This window comes from Mauremys mutica, chromosome 8 (assembly GCF_020497125.1).
Source record: "Mauremys mutica isolate MM-2020 ecotype Southern chromosome 8, ASM2049712v1, whole genome shotgun sequence".
Taxonomy (NCBI): domain Eukaryota; kingdom Metazoa; phylum Chordata; order Testudines; family Geoemydidae; genus Mauremys; species Mauremys mutica.
Window position 1 is genome coordinate 96,376,708 of NC_059079.1, and position 6,991 is coordinate 96,383,698.

Here is a 6,991-nt window from a genome sequence, read left to right on the forward strand (position 1 = left end):
TAGATCACAAGTAGGACTGGAAGTGGGGAAAACATTTTTGCTAAGTGTAGCGCAGCATTGACATAAACCTAGAGAGAGATTAGGCTTCAGCAAGTAGCAGTGGAAGGAAATCAACTTCGTTTAAAAAACTAAAAGCCTCATTACAATTTCTTATGTAGCAGGGAAAATGAATTATATTAATGCAGATTTTCTTCAGCCCATAATAGTTTTTTCAGTTGGGTAACTTCATCTACGCATTAAAGGAGAGAAAGTTTCTACAGGTTACACTGTGATATAGGAGGATGGGCGCTTGGGAAATTTTTTTTGTTGGAGATTACAGGCTGGAGACATAGATTTGGGGACAAAGTGGGCAAGGCTGAAAGGGGGACACTACCTTGCAGCTGTGAGTCACAAAAAAGACCTTCTAAAATATCCTGTGATGGTCTCTAACCAGCCCCCACCCTCCTTAGTGACTTCCTAAATTACGGTATAATATAGTTCAGTGCAGCTTTTTTATGTTCTGTTTTGCCAATCAAATCAGCTTGTATGTAAAAGAGCTGGAATTGGATGTGGTGACTATGAAACTGGGAATATTTTCGGGCAATAACCTTGGATAGAAATAAACTGAGCTCCGACCTCAGAGGAGGCTATGTCGGAGAACAGCACTGGCTGGAGTAGTATTAAAATCGAACCCTGGAACAGTGCAGCATGAACTGAACCTTCCAGAGGGTGCCATGCACTGCTATGCAGCTTGTTTAGCTAGGCCATCATTTCCAATATTTCACTGCCCTTCCTGGGTCTTTAGCAGATCTCTCCTGGAAAACATTTCCTTTGATGTCACCAGTTTCTTCCCAGTACATTTTTAGGAAAGATCCCTTGCTGCTTGGGCCTTGAGAAGCATCCTGAGCCCTTTGCTTTGGACAAACTTCATGCCATTAATATAAAATGACATTAATTCAAGAAGTTTGACCTTTGGAGCAGCTGGAAAGGCTCGGAAGCTGCACTCCTGAAAGATAAATGCAGAACTTGCCCCGCCCGAACATTAGATCTATACAAAGTGTGCATTAAATATTTAATATTTGTATTGCAGTAGAGCCTAAGAGGTTCAGACATGGACCCACTGTGCTAGGAGATGTATAAAAACAGAACAAAAAGATGGTTCCTGCCCCAAGGAGTTTGCAATCTAATAAGCCTCCATGTGACTTTCCCTAACTAAATGAGAGCAATTTTGTGGCTGTGAAGTGGTCATAGGAGTTTGCACTGTGCATATATTTGGCATGAGGAAATTCCCATATAACAAGGGGAGCACATCATTGCAGTGAATCCAATTCCGCTCTGATCTCAGGCAAAGTAGCTAGATGGACATCTTTGGATGACATGAGAATACCTCCCTCTCATTTTGCATAGTTCGCAGCAGTGGAGTTTGCTCTCTTTGTTCCCCAATAATGTCTCCATTTAAAATAAACAGAACCCCTTCCCTCCCCCTTTTCCCCAAAGGATAAGTCAGTGTCTAAAGCAGGGGTAGGCAACCTATGGCACGCGTGCTGAAGGCGGCACTCGAGCTGATTTTCAGCGGCACTCACACTGACTGGGTCCCGGCCAGTGGACCGGGGGGGGCTCTGCATTTTAATTTAATTTTAAATGAAGCTTAAACATTTTAAAACACTTATTTACTTTACATACAACAATAGTTTAGTTATATATTATAGACTTATAGAAAGAGACCTTCTAAAAATGTTAAAATGTATTACTGGCATGCGAAACCTTAAGACTCGGCACAGCACTTCTGAAAGGTTGCCGACCCCTGATCTAAAGTGTTTGGTGCCAGCTGCCCCAATGTAATCAGTGGGAGATTTGCCACTGCCTTCTATGGGAGCAGAATCAGGCCCTCTCTTTCCAGTTACGTTCCTCTTCATCTGCAGTTGTTTTTATTCAGGGGTTTAGTGTAGTTCCCCTCCTCCCCCAAATCAGTTCATTTGCTGGAGAAGGAATGACAAAATCTACCGGAAACAAATTCCGATGGACTCCCATAGATTGTCCCACAACAACATGACACCTCATGACATAACATTGAAAAACAAACACAAACCTTGTTGCAGCAACTACAGAGAATTTGTGACTTTAAAGGCAGAATTTCTGGGGCATTATATCCAAAGGTTTTCATTGCTGAAGATACATTTCCATGCAAAGATTTTAGAGAACTGCCTTTGGATATTATTGTATTTTCAAGAGATATCTGTGAAATAATACCGTAAAAGGGTGCTGATTTTCCCTGTGTTTTAACCTAAACTGCTCACACAACAGGACCTGCCATGATTTAATAAAATGGCATGTGCATTTCCCTCCCTTCACCCTATGTGAAGCCTTGTTAATCAGAAGGGTTTGGTGAGAATTGTACAGCCTATGGGACTGATCCTCCCCTGCCTGGCCCCTTGGGCACTCAGTTACGCCTATGCAAAGGGAGTGGAAAGCGTTACCGCCCACTTTGCATAGGAGTAACTGCACCAGGCAGTAGAGACTCAGAGCCTATAAATAACTCTGTTTGCAGTATCCTGAATCCTTTTCCAGTTAATCGCGTGACTTGCCATATCAGGCCCTATAATAGCTTATGATTCTTCAGACTAAAGGTGTAAATGTACAATGGGGAAAACAAAAGGGGCATATTTTAACTTGGAGCTGCAAGATAAGCAATTTAAATAGCAACGTGTTGAATAAGAGTGCAAACATTGATCTTCTTTACAGTGGTGGACCTTCCCACCAGCTGATGTAATCTGATAATTTTGTAGTGAATCGATGTTTTCATTGCTTTTTGCTCCTTCTCCAGAATGATACCCTATGCTCCTATGTGTTATTGCTTTCACCAGGGAAACCAACTTAAATGCCTTTATGCCTTTAGACTGGGAGCATTTTTGGGGGCAGTGACCACTTTTTGGTTCTGTGTTTTAACAGCACAATCAGGTCCTGGTCCATGCCAGAGGCATCATAATAAAAATAAATACATAATGTGTAAAATAGAATTCTGCAAAGTGGATTACAGAGATTTATTTTAAATAAAGCCACTTTATACAGAACTCTCATTCGACATCTCCTTACCAATGCAAAGAGAAACCACAATCTCAGTTCAATCAGATTCCCAATGATTGGATTTTTAAGTGAATGAGCTGTCTGGATATTAATCATTAATTTCGCAAAAGAAAGTGATGGGCAGAACAGAGTGAAGATAGGGAGGCGCTAGAACTCCTGGATTCCAATCAAAGTGCTGCCTCTGGCTCATTCTGCCTCAGTTTATCCACCCGCAAAATGGGGATAATATTAACTCCCTTCACAGGGGTGTTGTGATGGGCTATAAAAATTAATAGTCTAAAATGCTAATTAGTTGTTTCCAAAGTGCTATAGAAGTAATAGATTGTGTTTTTTTTACTATTACAAATAATTTCAGAGTACAGGGGCAAGTTCCCATAAGCACCATGTCATAGCTACTCTGAAATGAAATGAACCATATTGGACAAATTCATTGTAACTGCAAGCACTTGAAAAAGCTATTCAGCTGTGATAAGCTATTTTAAATCACATTCATATTGCAGGCAAGATCCCCAGCTCATGTAAGTCGGCATTCAAGCTGAGCGGGAACTGGATTTTCTGTTTTGTGGGAAATATCACCATTTTGAATTTTTTCTCCATTCCAAAATTGAACAAAACCTTAAAAGTTTTGAAATTTCCCCCATAACAAAATTTTGAAAAAAATTATTTTGGATCAACTGAAAAGTTTTGTTCTGATGAAGTCGAAACATTTCATTCCAATTTTGACTTCTATAGCATAAATATCTTATCAAAATTAAAAAATTAAAACAAAAAGTTGCTTCTGAATGAACAAAACATTCCATTTGGAAAAAGGTCAAAATGGAATGTTTTGATTTGATGGGACCGTTTTGTTCTGATTTTTTTCCATAGTGGAATTTCATCAAAATTGGTATTTCCACCAAACATTTTGATTTTGATGACTCAGCATTTTTGAGAAGCAAAACAGTCCACTGGAAATTTTCTGATCAGCTTTAATTAGTATAGCTTTGCCATTTATACCCACTGAAGATCTGACCATTCATGTCACCATAATGGTTACATTCAAGCAAGCAAAGAAGCTGAGAAATAAGGCTGCCACAGTGCCCTAATATCTACCTGGGATCCCGTCTCCAAGAGACCCACAATACAAGACACAAGTCCCACAGCACATGACAGGGAGGAGTCCAAACTGTAAAGTTTGGATCAGGATCTGGATCTGGATTCAAACTTTTCCTAAGTTCCAATGATTTAGCTTTAGGACTTATTTTTAGTTACGTTCCAGGACAGGTTCATGGCGTTTGTACATTCATGCCAGAGGAATACACCATTGCTATAGAATCAGAGCATATCAGGGTTGGAAGGGACCTCAGGTCATCTAGTCCAACCCCTGCTCAAAGCAGGACCAATCCCCAAATATAAATCCTACCATTTGAGGTGAGTTCACCATTATGTACTTAGAAAGCTGATGTTTTCTGGGCGTCTTTGCTGAGAAAGCCTATCCATGTGCATACTCAGCCTGTGCGCACAAACACGGGATTGGGCTGGGGAAATATAGGCATATACACAAAATAGATGCATCCCTTCTCTGCTGATTGGCTGTTTGCTCCACCTCCCTCCAATCCCCTTCTTCACAGTCCCTTCACCTCAGCCTCACTTCAAACCTGCCTTCCACCCTCAGGTGCCTTCTCCCTTTTTCAGTCCTTTCTTCCCTTCAACGTCCCACTCTTTTCCTTTGTCGGCTTTACTAATTCCTTCCCAACAAGACTTCACCCAAACAAACAGAAAAGAAACAAGCCAAGAACAACACAAGATAGTGGAGCTGGCCTGACGTTTGCGATCATCACACTGTTCAGTCTGCTTGTATGTTGTATCCCTTTCACAACCTTGGTCTGTCTTTTCTGATTTGCTAGCAAGCTCATGTGGGCTCTAAGTCTGTACAGTGTCTAGGGTCATGATCTTGGTTGGATCCTTCGGGGCTACCGTAATACAAACAACAAAACGGGGGTGGGGGATCTTAAAAGCATAGCTCTCATTTCCAACTGCAGGTCAGAATATCTGCTCTCTGGCTTCACTGTAATTACACTTGGCTCTAACAGACCAAAAAATAAACCCAAGAAGACTGAAACCATAAAGCATCCAGCAAGCAAGCAGAGTTCTTCCTCTGCCAGACCTTATGATTGCCTAGTCACTGAATCCCAGAATGCCCTAAATCAGTGGTTTTCAAACTTTTATTCTGGTGACCCAGTTGAAAATCGTTGATGCCCAGGACCGAACGGAGCTGGGGATGAAGGTTTGGGGTGTGGGAGGGGCTCAGGGCTGGAGCAGAGGGATGGGGAGCGGGGGTGAGGGCTGCAGGGTGGGGCCAGGAATGAGGGTTTTAGGGTGTGTGACGGGCTCTGGGCTGGGGCAGGGGTGCAGGAAGGGTCAGGCTCTGGGGTGGGGCCAGGGATGAGCGGTTTGAGGTACAGAAAGGGGCTCCGGGTTTGGGGGGGGGGCTCAGGGCTCAGGCAGGAGATTGGAGCAGTTTTCAGCAGCACAGCGGGGGTGCTGAGGCAGGCTTCCTGCCTGTCCTGGCACCGTGGACTGCGCTGTGCCCCAGAAGCAGGTCCGACTTCTAGGCAGAGGCTTGCAAGCAGCTCCGCATGGCTCTCACCCACAGGCACCGCCCCCTTTCAGCTCCCATTAGCAGGTTCCTGGCCAACGGGAGTGCGGAGCCGGTGCTCAGGGTGGGGGCAGCGCACGGAGCCCTGTGACCCTCCCGCCTAGGAGCTGGACCTGCTGCTGGCTGCTTCCAGGGCACAGCGCGGTGTCAGAACAGGTAGGGACTAGCCTGCTTTAGCCAGGCAGCACCGCTGATGGGACTTTTAACAGCCTGGTCGGCAGTGCTGACCAGAGCCGCCGTGACCCAGTGCCTTACATTCTGCGACCCGGTACTGGGTCGCAACCTGCAGTGTCAAAACCACTGCCCTAAGTGTTTCAGAGTCATTTCTAACTGTTGGCAGGAGGCATGCCCATTCCCTAATTGGTGTATACAGACGCCAGATAGTGGTTGGCACCCATAAATGTGTACAACTACTAGCAATCAGCTGTGCTCACTCCCCTATCAAAGGCATCCGCAATGACGGTGAAAACACAATTCCAAATGATCTAACATTTGGTGTGTGCAACAAAGCTGACCCTTAGCTATGTGGACAAAGAGTGACAACGACTGAAAGTTACACTGTGCCCTGGGATAGCTGGGGAAGTGCAGACAACCAAGCAGCTGATCTTGTCAACGTACTCACCAGCAATAACCATCTAAAAACCTTGACCACTACGGGATTTGGGGGGGATGAATCACAGGGACCAATGACTACAAAGCGAGCTGATAATGATCCCTTACCCAGCCTTTTGCTGCACAAGTGCCAGTGATATACCCAGGATGAAACCGTTTTTATGCCGCCCACTTGCAGCGGAGAGATGAACAGGAGTTTCTCTTGAAAAACGACAAGTTCTGCTGGTACACGCTGCCCTTCTCGCCTTCTCCCGTTCCGCAGGAACTAGGGTGAAATGGGCTTAAAGCGAAGACCGAAAACAACATTAACTGCCTTGGTAGAGATTTTCCTTTCAGAATCCTGGGTATGTCTCCGGGGCAGTTAAACACCCAGGGCTGGTCCATGCCAGTTGACTCAGGGTCGCAGGGCTCAGGTTAATGGGCTGTTTAACTGCAGCACAGACATTCGGGCTCAGGCTGGAGCCCTGGCGCTAGGACCCTGCGAGTTGGGAAGGTCCCACAGCTCAGGCTGCAGCCCGAGCCCAAACGTCTACACCTCAGCGAAACAGCTCCTTAGCCCAAGCCCCACGAGACTGAGTCACCTGGCACGGGCCGGCTGCAGGTGTTCAATCGCAATGGGAGTCAGACCTGAGAACTAAGAAAAGTAACTGAAAATGACGGGCCTATCTTCACCCTGAC